The sequence below is a fragment of the Pinus tabuliformis genome, chromosome 3_1 (assembly GCF_031772625.1).
Source record: "Pinus tabuliformis cultivar Carrire ecotype Pingquan chromosome 3_1, CPIR1, whole genome shotgun sequence".
NCBI lineage: Eukaryota > Viridiplantae > Streptophyta > Pinopsida > Pinales > Pinaceae > Pinus > Pinus tabuliformis.
The window spans coordinates 978,363,196-978,383,593 of NC_142301.1; the positions used below are offsets into that span (position 1 = coordinate 978,363,196).

The 20,398-nt window shown below is 35.5% G+C and overlaps 1 non-coding gene across 1 annotated transcript; it reads left to right on the plus strand.

Moving 5' to 3' along the window:
• The first annotated feature begins 19,600 nt into the window (after window positions 1–19,600).
• Window positions 19,601–19,672, plus strand: TRNAI-UAU (transfer RNA isoleucine (anticodon UAU)). The gene has a single exon. It is a non-coding gene; the product is annotated as a tRNA-Ile (tRNA).
• Window positions 19,673–20,398: the final 726 nt, after the last annotated feature.

A 20,398-nucleotide genomic window follows, 5' to 3' on the forward strand; every position in this document is an offset into this window, starting at 1 on the left:
GAGTATACCTCACCACTTCTATTTACTGTTATCTGCCTTTAGGACAAAGTAAACATAGCACTCCACATGAGGTACATGATGTTATCTGCCTTTAGGAAAATGTAAATAGAGCACTGCACACGAGAGGCAGGTATATTTAAATTTTACAACACTTCCACACATAATTAACCTACATGATTTGGACATTACCTCTTAAATGATCCTTAATAACCTGCAAGTTATTTCTTAGAAGCATATTTGGATGTGAGTGAATTCATCTTACATATACATTTAGTGAACGCAAAAATATTACTAGGAGTCATCAAGGCCAACTATATGGTTGAAGATATATTTGTCGGCCTTGATGACTCCTAGTAATATTGATTTTGTATTGGAGTTTCTAAAATACATAATAATTATATATGGTGTATTGGCATTTGAAAAATACATAAGATGTCACACGTAATACTAATAATCAACTTCCCCAATGACTAGGAGGCCTTAAAACTCCACTAGTGGTTTTTTGCACTAAATGTGGGTATCATTTATTGATAAAAGTAGGATCTCAGGGAGACTTGTGTGGAAGTTGTCTGTAAAGAGCAACCAAATTTAGAATTAAAACTTTGGCACAACTGCACTCTAACAAAACTAAACAAGTTTATCTTTATGCTTTCAGGGTAGCCCAGGACAACCATATAGATTGGTAATTACTGATTGTACATTCTAGTCTCATTGGCATTTTTTGGTCATTTGTTGGACATCAATAAAATTACATTTCTCTGCTTACTACAAATTAAAAATGTTAAAAAACTATAGTTTGATATGAATTCTCTGAAGGAAGGTTTCCATGTGGTGGAACCTATTATTCTTTTCTCTTAAATAAGATAAATGACCACCAATGAATTCCTTCTTTAGAACTTAGTTCTCCTACAACTTCAGTCCTTCCTTTGAGAGAGTATATGTTGTCCTATTATGATCTCTGAACACATGAGAGGTTTTGATCATCTAGAACTGCCTACAGAGGTCTTTCACCTGAGTAGCTAAGGGAGATAAGGAAGTATCTTGAATCTGACCTTGTGCATTCATCCAATTAACATCCAATGTTGAGTGCCCAAAGACCTATAGATGACCAATATCCTTGTCAAAGGAAGATGTTAATAAGAAAAATAGAGCCTTCAATTTCACCAAGTTATTTTTATCTTTGTCCATGTTTTCCTTAGTTTGAAATTTGTGAGTGTCACAATAATAAAGAACAAATGCATGACTACAAATTTGATATGAGTCTTGGCAGGAAATTCTACATGCAGTAAATTTTTTGTTTGTGTTTCACCTGTATTGCTTTTAAGTTATCAAACTGTAGTGTTATCAAAGGACAATAGATACATGTGTTGATGATAATTATCGCAATTGTAAGATATTCAACAATAAAAGTTTAAAACCATTCTTATGTGGATTGTGTTCATTTAGTCTCATTTTTGTTATTGTTTTCCATCAAATAGGGTCATCTTGGTCTTGTTGCTATAGTTTACCTCTTTCAGAACCTTGACAAAGATGTCTTATTTAAACTTTCATGCTCACATATATCTAAAGTTAATATCCAATCAACTTGCGAGTTGTAGGATGGTATAATGAATCAGTTCTCTTTCAAGGAGGCCACATAGTTATGTTAATGATAAGGTTATCATGCTTCAATCAACGAGCAAGTTCAATATGCCACAGGGTTCATATATGAGCCTTCCAAATAATAATAACCAAGTCTGCATGGTTACTGTAGTTTTCACCAAAAGGAATATACTATGATTTTACTGCAACAATGACCTTCAAGGAGGCCAAGAGATTATGTAAAATCACCATAGAGTGCCATGTGTTGACTAATCTAACCTTCTTGTGCTTAGATTATCCTTGTTTTAGGGACACCTCCAACATAACCATGATATGTCTCTTGGGATCAATATGATCCTTCTTTAACTTTTCTCTTACGCAATCCCTTCACCTTATTCCTGCAGCAAGTTAGATGATTCAATCCTTCAAGCAAGGAATTATAGTGACTTCACCCTATCACAAAAAATTTCTATCTTCAAAGAGAAATATCCTTCCAAAACCAGAGGCACTGATAGAGAGAATAGGTGCTGAACAATTAATACTAATCAATGATCATGCTGATCATGCTTAGAATTTGATGGAGGAATTTTAGATTCCGGGACCCTTCTGAAATATGTTTTAGTCTAGGATTTGGTACTCTTGATCGATTTCTAGGACTCTAACTTCTTAGGAAAGAATCTCATCTTCAAAAGTAATGATAGAATGAATGCAAGCCTATACTTTTTATCTCAAGTATTCGATATATCTTAGACAGATATATCCTTCACTTGATCAGTCCTCTAGAGATGAGAATAGTATTTTAGACAAAGATCTGTAGAGGGTTGACCTTACCTCTAGGGATGATAGAAAATATATTTCCATAAGATTACGATGACGATACAGTCTTAAGCTTGATGAGTAGGACTTCTATAATGTACAAGAACATACCTTGTTGTCTTCCAACTTTTTCCTGTGATAGTAGAATATCTTTAGGATTGGTGCCCATGTTTACTAATTAGGGCTTGAATATGGCCTTGAGAAATAACCCAGATTTGAACTCTGACTTGATTTACCACATAGAGATGGAGGTATCAATGAAATTCTTTAGTGATTGCAATCTCTTTAAGCTTGGGCTTGTCCTCACCTGAGCTCCAATACCATGTTAATTTTGACTTAACATGTTCCTTGTTTAGGTTAGACACTTCATTCAACCATATGCCCATTAATCCCTTTACCAATCACATTAGATATTATATAACAGTAACTGACGAAATAACATAAATGATAGATGCAGAAGACAAGCGAAGACAGAAAGACATGAGAATATGGCTCAAGCCAGGGAAAAACCCCAAGATGGGGAAAACCCTTGATCAAATATTCTTATTATTATCATCAAATGTTCAATAGAGAAAGAGATAGAGTAAAATGATATAAAATAACTTGCCAATATGAATATCAAGCATCACTTCTCCTAGATCCATTCAATCTTGTAATTTGGGTAGTTATTTCATAGAGGACAAATCATATTGTTGTATAAGATTGGTCTGGTTAGGGCAACAATATTCCATTGCTTTATAAGTTGACTGATACAAAAATCCTCCTTTCTACTACAACCTTCCTTATTTCACATGATGCTCCCTTTGGCTGACATAAGGAGTTGGTTTATGACCACATTAAGGTCACTGTCGATATTATCTTTGTGCTTCTGGATTAGGGCTTCTGAAGTATGCTGCTCCAACCCTTAAATTCTATGAACAGTGTGGCCTTTTTCTTCTTACAAGGGCTCTATTATTTGTATTAGTCCTAGCCTATTTTTATGTTTCCATGTCATCCTCAACAATCACCTGAATACTATCATATAAGTTCAATGACTTTCTGTTGTATTTCAGCTTCTTGGGCAAGTGATTCAAGGCATGCGGTCAAGCTGTGAGAATATCATCTAGCTGCAGCCAAACTATAGTAAGAAGTCCCATACGAAACAAGACACAACCCCTATATAATATTTTCCTTAACCATAGTGAAGCACTTCTTCCAAACTTGGACCTATTATGAAAAACCCCTAACCAAACTAGCCCCAACAATAACCAGAATTTATCCTCCTTAATCTTCGCTACCACAGAGATATCTTTTTCCTTTGATTGATGTGTCCCAAATGAGAGAGAATGCTCTTCTATATATACAATTCAGTGGAGTTGAGGGGATGTGACTTTTTATCTTCTTAATTCGACATATAGTTGAGGCTGACCTCATAATTGACATGAGAGAAACATAAATTCAAAATTCCGCTTCTAGTTATCCAAATTTGATGATCTTTAGATCAATTTTGATCCTCTAGGAAATAGGAATTCAATGCCACAATCATATTCCAAAAATGAGATGTTCAATGTCGAATTTGGCCCTAGTTTCCATTTTTTTAAAATAACCATCAATATTTTTTTTTGGCATTTTGGGCTGAATTCACAATAGTATGCTAAAAAGTGTCATTTAAATGTCTGGAAAGTAGGATATTTAAATGTGAGATATATACTCTACATTGTTGGGTTATCTCCTTTTCAAATTTGAGTTTTTTTAGGCTACATGTTAATTGTTTGAACTTTGAACTTTAAAGAAATTCCTAAATGGACTTCATAAATACTCGAATTAATGGACTTCATAAGGCAATGGTAACATAAGTTGTGTTATTTCAAAGATTTGACTTCCATATTTTCACAAAATACAATGTCCTCAATAAATACTTATATATATAGATACTTATGTTTATGATTATGTGTGTTGGAGCGGTTCCTTTATGTATTACTATAATCTTGATGTTGAAAAGCTTTTCTTGACTTTTTTCATCAATTGCTCATAGAATATGCAAAAGGAAATTATTGTCAAAATGTGGCAAAAATTACATTTCCTCCCGATTTATTTTTTTATTGTTCATGACAGGATAATCATGTTGTAGGAATGAGTTATCCTACAGTTTTTTTCAATTTGTGGGTTATTTTTTTCTTCCCATTTTTTTACAAGGATGTAGATTTCATTTTCATGTTGATGGTTTTTTGCATGTATCGTATCTAGCCCCAAATGTTGGTAATGGAGCATATCTTGAGAAGTAGTCATGGACATAGACTCTATCAAAGGTTAGTGTTACAAAACCACTTCCACCTGGTATCATAAAAGGTTTAATGGTCTGTGACATAAAGAAGAGTTATTTAACAACAGTGTCGAAAGGGAAACCTCATGTCTTAGTTGTAAGTCATTTATTCGCGTTTCTTAGCTCTAGGTCATATATTTGATCTTGAGCTTTATCACATGAATTATTTCACTAATCCAATATTCATGGCATGTATTTCTAACCCAATGTTTGGTCAATTTAGTGTGTTCTAAATTGCTAATTAAAATGTCAATCCGGGATTCGTAAACTGACGAAGTGAGGTGTACCATATGTACAAAATAGCCATTTTCTTAGTTTTTTGTCGTTTTTTAGTTTTTTAGTTTGTTTTTGGATTTATCTTTTATGGATTCCCTAGTGTGTGATGGCGAAATTGAAAGTTAAGTATGGATGGTAATGGTGATTTCTACAGTGATTTTCCAAACTTAAAAGTGTTCAAAAAGAAAGCTCTAAACTAACTGTAATGAAATCAATTCTCAAGAGGAATTAAATGTACCAAACAGTGAACTAATGACAATGGCCCAGTATCCTTACTGCTACATGAAAAAGAAAATAAAAACTGAACTTAAAGCAACTCAAAGACTGAAAGCAAAGCAACTAAATCACACTACTTCAACCCCTGTTCTGATCCTTTACCCTTCAACTCAATCTGCCTATGGGGAGTAACCATAAACAAGCTGAGTAATATGATATCCAAATTGCAAGAAATTAAATTGCATAAAAGGAAACTAAGATTTAACTAATCACACTACTTCAACCCCTGTTTTGATCCTTTACCCTTCAACTCAATCTGCCTATAGGAAGTAATCATGAACAAGCTGAGTAATATGATATTTAAATTGCAAGAAAGCAAACTGAATCATTCTACAATAAGTAATATTCTGATTCCTTACTAATAGAGTCACTTGAATATAGAAAGGAAATCATAAACAGATGAGTAATATGATGTCTAAGTAGCAGAAAAATAAATAAGCAAAACGTAATTTGAAAAATGACAGTGCTGGAATTAAACTTCAGGAAATGAAAATCAGCAGGAAGGACAAGATGATCTCATGTCAGTAGTTATCAAAAAAATATGTAAATCTGCCCGAGCTACCTACAACAAAACCTGTAAAAGAAGCACTGATAAGCTAACAGTTAGAAAAGAAACATAAAGGAAATATAGATAGCAAATGAACATCAGAACAACACAATATATATATATAAGCAATGATTTTAAAAAAATAGTAAATGAAAGCAAGTAAGAAACTATACAAAGCTCTGGTGTACAGGGGCCCTCTGCAACCTCGGCCAGTCAATCACTTACTCACAAATCAGATTCAAAAAAACCGTCTTCTCATGTATTTAAATCAAAGTGAAATGCAGTACAGTGGGTGACAATAGTCGAAATTACAATACAAAAAGATAATCTATTCAGCGTATATCAACGCGTTATTTATAAGAAAAAGGTGCTGCAACTAATTCCTAGATTTATGTTGCCAAGAGACACGTAAATCTCCTTGAGCCGAGATCTAGTGTGATGGTCATGAATTCATGGAGTGGTGGCTGCTTGGTTTAGTTCACCGTCTGCTCTCCAGGTGTGCCAGTACCTCCGAAAACTAAGGATCATTCCACGCAAACCTTCACGTGGGCAAAATAGAGCCGTGCCACCGCAAAATTCCTCATTTGGCCTTTCCTTTGACTATCGTTGACCGCGACTGTTTATGAGTGATTTGGCTGATCTGAGAGGACACACTCCATGTACACGTCACTTGCAGCTTACCCATGTGGCTGGTTTCTCCATTGGACACCTGTAGCATAGCCTTTAACAAAATGGCTGTGGAAACTTGGGTTGGCTGCGGAAAGTGACAAGTTTCGGCAGCTGCTTGAACAAAAATCTAAATCAAACAACAACCATAAACATAGTTAGGAAACCATTTCATAAGCTCTTTTTAGACTATTATGCAACGATTTGATAGCTTGGTGGATGAAGTAAATGGAAAAAGAAGGCTGAAAGGGTATATAGGGAAGTGCAGGTTTGGGACTCAACATACCCCCACTGTGAAGGTGTTGCATGTCCTCATGCAACTAAAATTTAGTCACCCCTTTCTAATACATATGTTCTGATGCTTCTGCTAGGACATCTAGCCCTCTTTTCTTCTTCTTTGGTGCTACCACCATTCTTGGTTTCCTTATTAGACATCTGAACTTAAGATTAATCAATGCTCTGCTCAACTTTTTGCACTTTTTCTTCAGTTTCTTGTTTTTCTTTTGCCATAGTCCTAAATGGAGCATAGTGTTATCATGAATAATTTTATCTACTTTGCTCTACTCTTTGAGTGCTTCATTTTCCTGCTTGATATGCCTGTTTAGGACTTCTAATTCAAATACCTCCTGTTTTAAGGACTAAACTTGTGCATCTAGTGGCAGAGTGGTACTTGGACCTGCAGCTGATTTTTCTAATGATTCCAAGTAGTCATATACTTCCTGTTGATTGGGGTCTACTTCAGGTGTCTTTCTTGGACTGAGTTCAAAATCTGGTGGAGGAGGAGGACTACTCTCTAACTCTGGCCAAGAAGGGCTTTCATCATATGGAGGGTTGATTTCAATGCTTGGCTGAGGATGAGGTGGACTACGACCAGCTGGAGTTTTCTCAGGTGTCTCTCCACCCAAGTCAATGAAGTGGGTCCGTTTTATTTGCATTTTACTTCCTTTTCCTCTTAACCTTGTGCTTCTCCTTAAGTATGGTGGACTAGTACTCTTTTCTTGTATACTCTGTTTTCCTTTTGCTTTTTTCTTTGCTATAGCAGCAGCCTGAAGATGTACTAATCTTTCTGACAGTGGTTGATAATCCTCCTCTATGGATTGCTCAGGGGATTGATAGACTTCTTGGATGGTCCTTTTGCCTTTTTCTTTCTTCTATTTCTTGTCTTTAGCTCAATCTTCTTCTTCTTTTTGACCGGTTTCTTGAGTTTCTATAGTAGGGGAGTCTTGGACTATAGTGCTCTTTTCTCTCCTCCTACTTTTTCTTGGTGTCCTTGGTGTGCTACTTTCAGAGGCCTCAGATGGCTCTTGGAAGTAGTTTCTTATCAGGAATTTCTCCCATGTATCTTTGTTTTTCCTTAAGTGGTCTTCAATAAGAATTTTTATAAGTCCATGATGGTATAGATAAGGCTCTATATTGCCTATGTGTTTTTGGACTGTAATGCTCATCTTCTTCAAACTCAAGAGCAAGAAATAAGGCAAATTAAGAGTCTGATTGTCTAAGAAATTCATCAACAGTCTAGCATGGTACATATACATCGAACCGAAGCATCCTTCACAGGTGACAAATTTTTGGATAACTAATAGCAGACTAGCCCATTCTTCCTTTAATGCATGAACAGGAATTCCTTTAGTAAACACAGTGGTGTCCATACCTGGGTTTCTTAGCATGATTCTCCATGCCTCTTCATCCACGCTTTTATTTTTGAACCATCTCTCACCCTCCTGAGGTAAGAGTGTGGCAGCTGCTACTATTGTTTCGGACACCGTGAGCTTCAAATCTCCAATCTCCACTTTCTGACCATCAAATGGCCATGCAAAAGCCTTGGTTACTTCTTTGTTATAACCTTTAAACCTTTGAATGAACCATAACCATTTAGCTTTCTTTAGTAAATCCTTGGCTTGAGGGTAGCCTTCTAGATATTTCGGTCCTTCTGGCTCTGCCCTTAGTAGTTTTCCCATTTCTTTCCCTGTTTCAAATTTCAACTGAGGATGAAATTGCGTATGAGGATTTTAGCAGAGGATAGTAGCTCGGTTGCAGGGTTTATGGTAAAAGGTAATGGCTGCAATCGATAGCAGGTAACGGGAATGCTTCGGATTACAGGCAGAACAGAGGATAAACAGTAGTGAGTGAGTTTACAAATTGAAGTGCGTGTGTATGAAAGGAAGGTCTTAAATGAAATGGTAAGTGACCGGTAGTGGGGACGAGATATTTTTTTTTGAATTAACGACTGCATACGGGAGATCACACATTTTTAATAGATAGCTGCGGAAAATACGGTGAAGAAGAGCCGTAAAGAGATTGGTCACATCTTATGAGCGCAGGTGGCAAATGACAGTGCAGTCAACTTGAGTTTAAACCCGAAAACCCATCATGACACCGTTAAGAAATGAATGCATGGTGTATGGGGTAAGAGCATGGGATAGGAGTGAGGAATGGAGCTATCATATCGAATCATTGCACATAGTAGAACTTTTCATGGTTTGATAACTATGCATAATCATGACTTTAATTGCTATTTGATAAAAATCTTTGCTCATACCTTTGGAAACTTTGTCATTTCTTGCCCATAGCTTTTAACCAACTGTTCTTTCTTGATGTCTTGGAGATGCTCCATGTCTTTATGGCATTTTCTCACTTACACCTGCATTTTTATGATTTTTGTACTAACATTTTGACTGTGAATTTGAAAAACAGAGTGGTGGTAGCTGCGGAAATCGTTTCTGGCTGCGGAAACTGTTTCTAGCTGCAGAAACTACTTCCAGCTACGGAAACTGGGACAACACCCACTTAGCTAAACAAATATGATTAGAAAAGAACTAACTAAGTGAAAATAGTTCTGAAAGGAACTTTTATTGATGAAATGAGAATGAAATGAGTGGAATGTAATGAAAATGAAGCAGAGTGAAGTGAAGAGAAAATGTGAATGAGATGGAGATGGAGTGGAATGGCGAATGAGGTGGAGTGAAGATGGAAAGAGGATTTTTTTTTTGGAAAATATAGAGTGTCAAGTGTCCTTGATTTTCACTCTATATTTTCTGTATAAGACTGTCAATCTATGATTGGTTTTTAGGCTTATACAGTTTTTATTTTTTATTTTATTTTATTATAATTTTTTTTAACTGAAAGAATCAAAGGCTAGGCTGGTGGGGAAGAAGGATTCTTCTCCACCAGCCTTATTGCAGAATTCTCTTGGAACATCTTGACAAATCCTTCTTTTGAGAGTGGCTTATGATAAATTTTCAATCGGTGGCCATTCACAAGAAAAGAAATCTGAAATTCATCAATGGTCTTGATTCTTACTGCTCCATTATTAAAGACTTTGTCAATTTCATATGGCCTAAGCCAATGGGTCTGAAATTTACCTTTAAATTCTTTGAACTTGGAATCAAATAGTAATGCCCAATCTCCCTCTTGAAACTTTCTCTCTTTGATGTATTTGTCATGCCATTTAGCTCTTTGATGTTGAACTAGATCAGTCTTTAAAATTGCTTCTTGTCTGATCTCATCTAGCTCGTTCAACTGCTCAATTCTGTTCTTTTGGGCTTCTGATAGATTCATCCCCAACTGGACTGCCATCTTGAAAGTCTTGACTTGAAACTCAATGGGGAGCAGGACTTCTTTCCCATAAACAAGTTCATAGGGAGAATGTCCTGTTGTATTCCTCCATGTAGTTCTGTAGGCCCATAAGGCTTCAGGAAGCCTTTCTACCCAATCCTTTATGTGTAGATGAACAGTTTTGGTGATGATGCTCTCAAGAACTTTGTTTGTAGACTCCACTTGGCCATTTTCTTGCGGATGGTAAGGAGTAGATTTTCTGTGCTTGATTTTGTATTCTTCCATCAGCTTCTCCATCAAGTTAGATGTAAATTGACTTCCATGATCTGTCACAATTTCTCTTGGGACACCAAAACGAGTAAAAATATCCTCAAAAAGAAATTGAGAAACTGAATTTTCAGTGGCAAAAGGCAATGCTTTGGCTTCTACCCATTTAGTGACATAATCAATGCATACCAATATATAATTTTTCTGTTTAGATGGTGGATTAATAGGTCCAATGAAATCTAAAGCCCATTTTTCAAAGGGTTCAATGAGTACCTGTGGTTGTAATGGCATTTCATTTGAAAGAGTCGGTCTCCCAACTCTTTGGCAGCTGTCACACCTTCTGACATACTGTTTTGCATCTTTGAAAAGGGAAGGCCAATAATATCCTAAAGAAAGGATTTTATAGGCCGTCCTTTTGTCAGCAAAGTGTCCACCGCATGGTTCATCATGACATTCCTTGAGGATGTCAGGCATTTCATCTTCCCGAACACATCTTCTGATCACACAATCTAGCCCTATTTTAAACAATTCATTAGAAATCCATGAATAACTTGAACTCTCCTGGATAATTCTTCTTTTTTCACCAGGAAATAAATGTGGAGGTAGCTTTCCTGTAACCAAATAGTTAGCAATATCTGCATACCAAGGAGTCTTAGTAGTTATTGCAAATAAATACTCATCTGGAAACTTATCCTCTACAGGAGAATCTTCATTAGTATTTTGGATTCTAGACAAGAAATCAGCTACTGTATTTTGTTTCCCTGGTCTATCCAACACAATAATATTGAATTCTTGTAAATTAAGAGCCATCTTGTAACTCTGCCATTAGTAACAGGTTTATTCATGAGATATCTAATTGCAGAATGATCAGTATGGACAAAAGTTTCATAGCCATTTATATAGTGTCTAAACTTATTGATTGCATGAACAACAGCTAAGAACTCTTTTTCCATCACAGTATAGTTTAACTCAGTGGGAGTCAAAATTTTACTAGTGTAGTAAATGGCATAAGGAACTAAATCCTTTTGTCCCAACACAGCTCCTAGAGCTGTATCTAAAGCATCTATGGAAATATGGAAAGGAAGTTTCCAATTTGGTCCTCTCAAAATGGGTGCTTCAGATATTCTTGTTTTCAAAGTTTCAAATATAGATTGACAATCAGGATCCCATTTGAATTCACAGTCTTTTGTAAGTAATTTGAAGAGTGGAGATGCTATTTTGGTGAAGTTTTCAATAAATCTTCTATAGTATCCAGTAAATCCAAGAAAACTTCTAACATCTTTTTGACAATTTGGAATAGGCAACTTGGAGATGACTTCAACTTTTGATCTATCAACTTTAATCCCATCCCCTGAAATATGATGTCCTAAAACAATCCCTTCAGTAAACATCATAAAACATTTTTCATGACTCAATGATAGGTTTGTTTCTTTACATCTTATAAGGACTTTTTCCAAATTCTCTAATGCCTCTTCAAACGAATTACCATAAACTGTAAAATCATCCATATAAACCTCTACACAATCATGGATTAGATCGGAAAAGATTCCTAGTACTGCTCTTTGAAATGTTGCGGGTGCATTACATAATCCAAAAGGAAGTACTCGGTAAGCAAAAGTTCCCCATGGACAGGTAAATGTGGTCTTGTCCTGATCTTTAGGTGCTACCTAAATCTGATTATAGCCACTAAAACCATCCAAAAATGAAAAATACTTTTTGCCTGCTAAAGTATCTAATACCTGATCGATAAAGGGTAAAGGAAAGTGATCCTTCAAAGTTGCTTTGTTCAATTCCCTGTAATCAATGCATACCCTCCATTTACCATTCTTTTTAGGTACTATAACCAAAGGAGAAACCCATCAGTTATCTGAAATTGGATAAATGAAGTTTAAATTAAGTAGTTTTTGGAGCTCTTCTTTCACTATCTCCCTAAGGTTTGGATTCATCCATCTCTAAGGTTTTCTGATTGGTCTATTGTTTTCCTCAATGTAGATGTGATGAATGCAAGTCTTAGGGTCAATACCTTTCATATTAGTATATTCCCATGCAAATGCAGTAGAATGTTTTTGCAAGATTTTGGTTAGTTCTCCCTGTTGTGATCTTTCCAAATTTTTGTTGATATTCAATGTTTTATCTGGAAAGATCTCAATGGTGGAACTACCAAACTCTTCCATAGAGAAAAGAGACATTTGTCTAGATGGTAGATACTCAATATCAGAATCTAACTGAAATTATGTGTGGTCATATTCTGAAGATGTTTCAAAGTTTTCTAATGTGTTCAGAATTTGACTATCTTCACTAACTTCAGAAATGGTAAAGACAGGTTGTATAGTATCCTCATCATCAATCCACTCATTATCTCCTATTTCTGTAATTGCTTTTGCTGGAGGATACAGATTGAATTTCTTTGTCGAATTGCCATCAGAAATATACATATCCCCAGACCTACAACTGATGAAAGCATCAGCTGTGGCTAGCCAAGGTCTTTCTAAGATAAGAGGGTGTCCTCCTAAATTACTCTTGGGGGTTAAAATCATGAAATCTACTGGATATTCCCAAGAGTCTAAGGAGATCAAAATGTCTTCTAATACACCATCTGGTTTGATAATTGATCGATCTGCAAGTTGCAGTAAAGTAGGTGTAAAAAGAAGATTAGGAAGTTTTAGCTGTTCCATAGTTTGTCTACTCATAATGTTGATAGCAGCCCCTAAATCAATCAAAGTATTTGGAATTTCTACCCCATTGATATGTGTTTTGACAATTGGACTACCGAGATCTACATACTTCTGCATAGTAATTTTTCCCATCATGATATCTGCAATTTTTCCTACCAGGTGGATTCTTCTTGTATCTCTAGGTTTCCTTCCTGGTTTTTTTAAGACTCAACTCCTTTATTGTTTTTGCTAGAATAGGAATCTCTCTAATGGCTTGTAACAAGGGAATCTTGATACAGACATTCTTCAATTCATCTAGAAAGTCATAGCCAGGCAACAAGATTTGTTTTTCCACCCGTTTGTCAATTTGTAATCTTTCAGGAAAAGGAGGTGTGGATGAAGATGCAGGTTGGTCAACTATAGGAGTTGTGGTGGTTAGCTCTTTTTCTTTTTCTTTCTAAGTGCTTGGGTTTTGAAGAGATGCTTCAGACCCTTTATTGGCTTCAAGAGAATCTTCCTCAGAAATACTTTGCTTTTGGGCATCTATAGAAGGTTTATCTAAAACTCTACCAGATCTAAGTTGTACATCATTGAGAGGAACAATCATATAGGTAGGAAATTGTTGACCTTCTACCATGTAAGCATTTTGAGGGTTTTTATTATTGGGGTTCAGCAATGGCTGGGAAGGAAGTTGATTTTGACTTCTGTTGGAATGGAAGCAAGAGTTGAGAATTTGGGTTTTGTTGAGAAGGTTGTTATTGTTGAAATGACAATGATAGTTGTGGATTTTGATATGGAATTTGTGAAGCTTGTTGGTTTTGAAAAGATGGAGGATATTGATAAAATTGAGAAAATCTCCCATAAGGATTTCGCATAACTTGTACCCATGATTGAAAATGATTTTGAGGTTGGGACCAAGGTTGTTGCCAAGGATTCCAATTTGGTGGGGTTTGAAAGTTCATAGAGTTGTTAAACCCTTGGTTTTTTTGCCCCTACCAAGGTCTCCTTGCAACAAAACAGAGAGACTCAATTGTATTTGGATCTTCTTGGAAGACAGCTTTGAGCCCAGGAATTGAAGGACAATCCTTGGTCTCATGATTCTCTGAACAAATCGCACATTTTTCTACAACTTTTGAATCCAAGGGACATTCCTTGAGAGCATGTTTCTTTCTACATTTTGGGCAAAAGATGGCTAAAGCTTCAGCTTCTGCTTTCTGCTTATTGTGGATCTTAAGAGTGTCTAGTTGCTCACTAAGACTCCCTAAGATATCAATTTTGAATTCATCAAGAATATTGCCAATCTCAGCCCTACTTACTGATCCAGTTGCAGATTTGTTTGCTCTGATGAGAGAAGGATCTCTAGGCCCTTTTCTAGTTTTAGATTTTCCTCTTGAGAGATGGACACACAGCTCTGCTATATCATGAACTGGAAGTTGAGATATGTCTCCTATTCCCATCATATTCAAAATATCTATCCATTCATCTCTAATGGCTTTTAATAGAAGGGCTTTCAAGGTTTCCTCATCTAAGTTACTCATTTTTGCTCTTTTCAGATTGTATTGGAATCTTTCAAGTAAATCCTCCAAGTTTTCATCTTCTCTTTGTACCATTTTAAATACTTCATCCTTGTGGTTGGTGGGCATACAATAGTCCATGTATCTATCTAGAAATGTTTGTTTCATATCATTCCAAGTCCTAATGGATTGAGTGAGTAATCCCATGAACCATTTCAAAGTAGCTCCTTTCAATGTTGAAGGAAACAGTTTGAGTTTTTTAGAGTCTTCCAGATAATCATAAGTTCGACACACGACCTCAAACTCAAATAGAAATGTTTCAGGATCCTCATTTCTTAACCCATGAAAGTTTGGGAGGACAGATGGTGAAATATTTTTCATTGTTGCTCGAGAATCCTCATCAACTATAGGAAATCCAAATGAGTTATCTCCATCCCTATTTCCCCCATTGTTACCTCTACCTCCTCCATTATTTCCTCCTCCCCCTCCTCTACCTCTACCTCTACCAAATCCGTTAACTCCCTCCTCTGTCATGGTAGTTTCCTCAGAGATTTCAGAGTCCTCTGGTTCCTCTACTAATGGCGAATGAGGAGGAATTTCTCCTTCTTCTTGCTCTGGATTTGGATCTTTAGGAGGCTATGGATCTGAAACAGGTGGCTCTCGAAATGGGTCTACCGCATATGGATCTTGCTCTGCTGCTGGAGGATATGGATTTATAACTGGTTCCTCAGGTGATTCTACTTCTTCAATTACAATGTGTCTCCCTATAGAAGGAAAGAAAGGATCTTTTCCTAGTTCAGATTCGATGGATGGTGTGGAAGAGTCTCCTAACTCAACTACTTCCCCTTGAATTCCAGGAATCCTAGGGCTAGGAGTGTAGGTTGGAGATGATGGAGGTGCCTCTTGTCTATTCCTTGAAGTAGATGGAGTTGTGAAAATCGAACTCTTGGCTCTAGCTAAAAACCTTCCCCTATAATCTCTTACTCTATGCATATCATTTTTATTTTTCTTCAAGTCAGGCTAATAATTCTCTTTCTGATCTTCCAGGTCACTCTAGGTGCAAGAAGAGAGCATACTCAAGAAACTATTAAACCAATAACTTTCTCTTTTCTGATCCTCCAGATCACGCTAAGTGCAGGAGGAGAGCATACTTTGAGAGGTTATCAATTTTCCTTCCTTGAATTTTTTTTTATTTATATATATATATATTTTTTAAGAAATTGGCTACCTAATTTCACTTCCCCAGCAACAGTGCCAAAATGTTTGGTCAATTTAGTGTGTTCTAAATTGCTAATTAAAATGTCAATCCGGGATTCGTAAACTGACGAAGTGAGGTGTACTATATGTACAAGATAACCATTTTCTTAGTCTTTTGTCGTTTTTTAGTTTTTTAGTTTGTTTTTGGATTTATCTTTTATGGATTCCCTAGTGTGTGATGGTGAAATTGAAAGTTAAGTATGGATGGTAATGGTGATTTCTACAGTGATTTTCCAAACTTAAAGTGTTCAAAAAGAAAGCTCTAAATTAACTGTAATGAAATCAATTCTCAAGAGGAAGTAAATGTACCAAACAGTGAACTAATGACAATGGCCCAGTATCCTTACTGCTGCATGAAAAAGAAAATAAAAACTGAACTTAAAGCAACTCAAAGACTAAAAGCAAAGCAATTGAATCACACTTCTTCAACCCCTGTTCTGATCCTTTACCCTTCAACTCAGTCTGCCTATGGGGAGTAATCATAAAAAAGCTGAGTAATATGATATCTAAATTGCAGGAAATTAAATTGCATAAAAGGAAACTAAGATTTAACTAATCACACTACTTCAACCCTGTTCTGATCCTTTACCCTTCAACTCAATCTTCCTATAGGAAGTAATCATGAACAAGCTGAGTAATTTGATATTTAAATTGCAAGAAATCAAACTAAATCATACTACAATAAGTAATATTCTGATTCCTTACTAATAGAGTCACTTGACTATAGAAAGGAAATCATAAACAGATGAGTAATATGATGTCTAAGTAGAAGAAAAATAAATAAGCAAAATGCAATTTGAAAAATGACAGTGCTGGAATTAAACTTCAGGAAATGAAAATCACCAGGAAGAACAAGATGATCTCATGTCAGTAGCTATCAAAAAAATATGTAAATCTGCCCGGGCTACCTACAACAAAACCTGTAAAAGAAGCACTGATCAGCTAACAGTTAGAAACGAAACATAAAGGAAATATAGACAGCAAATGAACATCAGAACAGCACAATATATATACAAGCAATGATTTTAAAAAAACAGTAAATGAAAGCAAGTAAGAAACTATACAAAGCTCTGGTGTACAGGGGCCCTCTGCAACCTCGACCAGTCAATCACTTACTCACAAATCAGGTTCAGAAAAACTGTCTTTTTATGTATTTAAAGCAAAGTGAAATGCAGTACAGTGGGTGACAATAGTCGAAATTACAATACAAAAAGCTAATCTATTCAGCGTATATCAACGCGTTATATATAAGAAAAAGGTTCTGTAACTAATTCCTAGATTTATGCTGCCAAGAGACACATAAATCTCCTTGAGCCGAGATCTAGCATGACGGTCATGAATTCATGGAGTGGTGGCTGCTTGGTTCAGTTCACGGGCTTCTCTCCAGGTGTTCCAGTACCTCCAAAAACTAAGGATCGTGCCACGCAAACCTTCACGTGGGAAAAACAGAGCCGTGCCACCGCAAAATTCCTCATTTGGCCTTTCCTTTGACTATCGTTGACCGCGACTGTTTATGAGTGATTTGGCTGATCTGAGAGGACACACTCCATGTACACGTCACTTGTAGCTTACCCATGTGGCTGGTTTCTCCATTGGACACCTGTAGCATAGCCTTTAACAAAATGGCTGCAGAAACTTGGGCTGGCTGCGGAAAGTGACAAGTTTCCGCAGCTGCTTGAACAAAAATCTAAATGAAACAACAGTCATAAACATAGTTAGGAAACCATTTCATAAGCTCTTTTTAGACTATTATGCAACGATTTGACAGCTTGGTGGATGAAGTAAATGGAAAAAGAAGGCTGAAAGGGTATATAGGGAAGTGCAGGTTTGGGACTCAACACTTGACATGGTTGGTATAACATTCAATTCTAGGCCACTTTTATTTTTAGTCAGAGATTTTATTGATTAAAAGGATGTTCATATTTTGATTGGTTTACTTGGAGCTTGATTTAAAAAAGTTTTGTAAATTCCATGTGGCTGCTATTTTTTGAGGGTGAGCTCTTTGCACCAGTAAGGTCAGATGATTCCTAGAACATAGGTATACAACAAGTGCATCTTTGGCCTTTGTTGTGTATCTATTATTCTTTATATCATCGCTCGATGGTTATTGATTCATGTAAAATAGAGGATGGGAAGGTCCTACCAATTCTCTTGACAAAACAAAATCAAATGGAGTGGTAGAATTGTGTTTTAAAAGGTGAGCCAGAAATCAACACTTGAAAGGTATAACTTGATAATAATAAGCTATCTGATTTGGATCTAGAGACACAACAGACCATGGAAAAAAGATGATGGTATTGATGAGTCTTCCCTGCAAATAAGCTCTAACTATTAGACCACTGCCCAAATTTCAGTTATCTATAATGGCAATAGTGACTCTAGCTTTATTTGTATGAAAGCAACTTTGGCCATTGACCTGTTTGTTTCCTATGAATGGTTTTGATTTTCAAACCCCAACTAGTTTGTTGCTAAACTAGTTAAAGCTTGGAAGAAAAACATATAGTTTTCAAATCTCTTTTCTAAATCTCTTTTCTTGAGCAAATTTTTCTTTTTTACTTTAGGTACTGTAGATTACTACCATGTGACATATACTATGATATAATTGCCTAGATAAATAGATAGAAGTGTTGTACAACATAATATTTCTTAAATCTAAAGAAACAAAATTTCCAAATACAAATTTTATTAATTAATAACATCTTTTAGACTTCTTAGATAACTTATGATTATATTTCGATAGGGGATTTTTTGTACGCTAATATTGTGTTGTCTCTTTGGTTTCTATCAGGTAAAAATGGTTAATAAGGGATGTGTTCTTTAGCAATAGACACACATCTTATTATACTATCGACATGGATATCCATGGTTTCCAGGCATGACAACAAAAACGCAGATGTCAGTGGGATCTCCAAAGTCTGTGTTGGATGAATTTAATATTAGTGATGATTTTGATTCCTTATCAGATAAGGAATGTCACAAGTCAAATTCAAATAAACAGAAGCAGGTCAAGAATGAAGGTGAAGCTATTGCTTTCTATCCAAGTCAATTTCTTTTATTTGTTGGTTGCTGTCATGTTTTGAGTGTGGACTTGTGAAATTCCAAATTGCATGTTGGTTTATGTATATATATATATATATATATATATATATATATATATATATATATATATATATATATATATATATATATATATATATATATATACATATAGATATATATATACATATATATATATAGATGTATATATAGATGTATATATATATATATATATATATATATATATATATATATATATGTATGTATATATATACATATATATATATATGTATATATATATATATATATATATATATATATATATATATATATATATATATATATATATATGTATATATATGTATATATATATATATATATATATATCGTTCATGGTTTTCGGAGATCCGTGTTACAATTGCACATAAGTTTAGATATCATTCAGATATCTAAACACAAAACAACAACAACATTGAGATTTTTCTTTCACTCAACCTATAACATGTTGCATCTATCTTCATCAATTTTCTTCTTCCATATGCTATCCACTTATGACATTTCCTTTGTAATATTTGGTGCATTTGCTAGTTATAGGTCATTTATAGATTGTAAATGTCTTCAGAGTTTCACTTCTAATTGAGTATTCAACTGAACATATTGATTCTCTTATACAAAATTATTTTTCCCTCCCCCCACATTTTGTAACTTCCATAACCATTAGGTAGGGACCTACATCTTGGATGTTGTTTTGCTTCTTTAGTAAAATATTGCTGAGACTTTAATTTATTGAAAATTGTAGTATTTACAATTTATGAAGTTTCAAGGTCTAATTTTTAAAAGTCTAATTCTTTAAAGGGTGCTAGCTCAATGGAAGAGCACCTGCTTTATAAGCAGGAGGTTGGTGGTTCGATTCCATCATGCCCTGACATCTATATGGAATGAAGACGATCATTTTTTGGTGAGGAAGGCTCTTTTGACCATCACCAATGAGCTTTTGTGACATTTTTTGACCCTCACCAAAATATGAAATGGTGACAGTCAACAAACGCCACCATATATATGCATCAATAGTGACAACCTTCAAAGGTCCGTAACCATAAATCATTGTTGTTGATATGAAATGGTGACAGTCATTGTCTGTCATTATAGTCATTATTCGTGATGGACTTCGAATGTCACCACAACACCTATACTTCTGGCAATGCGGTTTTTGGTGACGGTCAACAAATGTCACCATATATATGTGGCAACAGTGATGACCTTGAAAGATCCATCACAATAAATCATTATTGTTCATATGAAATGGTGACGGTAAATATCTGTCATTATAATCAATATTCGTGACGGACCGTGAATGTCACCATAACACCTATGCTTTTGGCGATGCAACTTTTTGCGATGCCACCTTTGGTGACATTCAATTTTTGGTGACAGAGGCTATGGTCCATCACCATCTCTCATATGAAATGGTGACAGTCATTATCCGTCATTATAAATCATTATTGGTGACGGAATTTGAATGTCACTACAACACCTATACTTTTGGCGATGCCACCTTTGGTGACATTTAGTTTTTTGTGACGGAGGCTATGGTCCATCACCATTGCTCATATGAAATGGTGATGGTCACTATCCATCATCATAAATCATT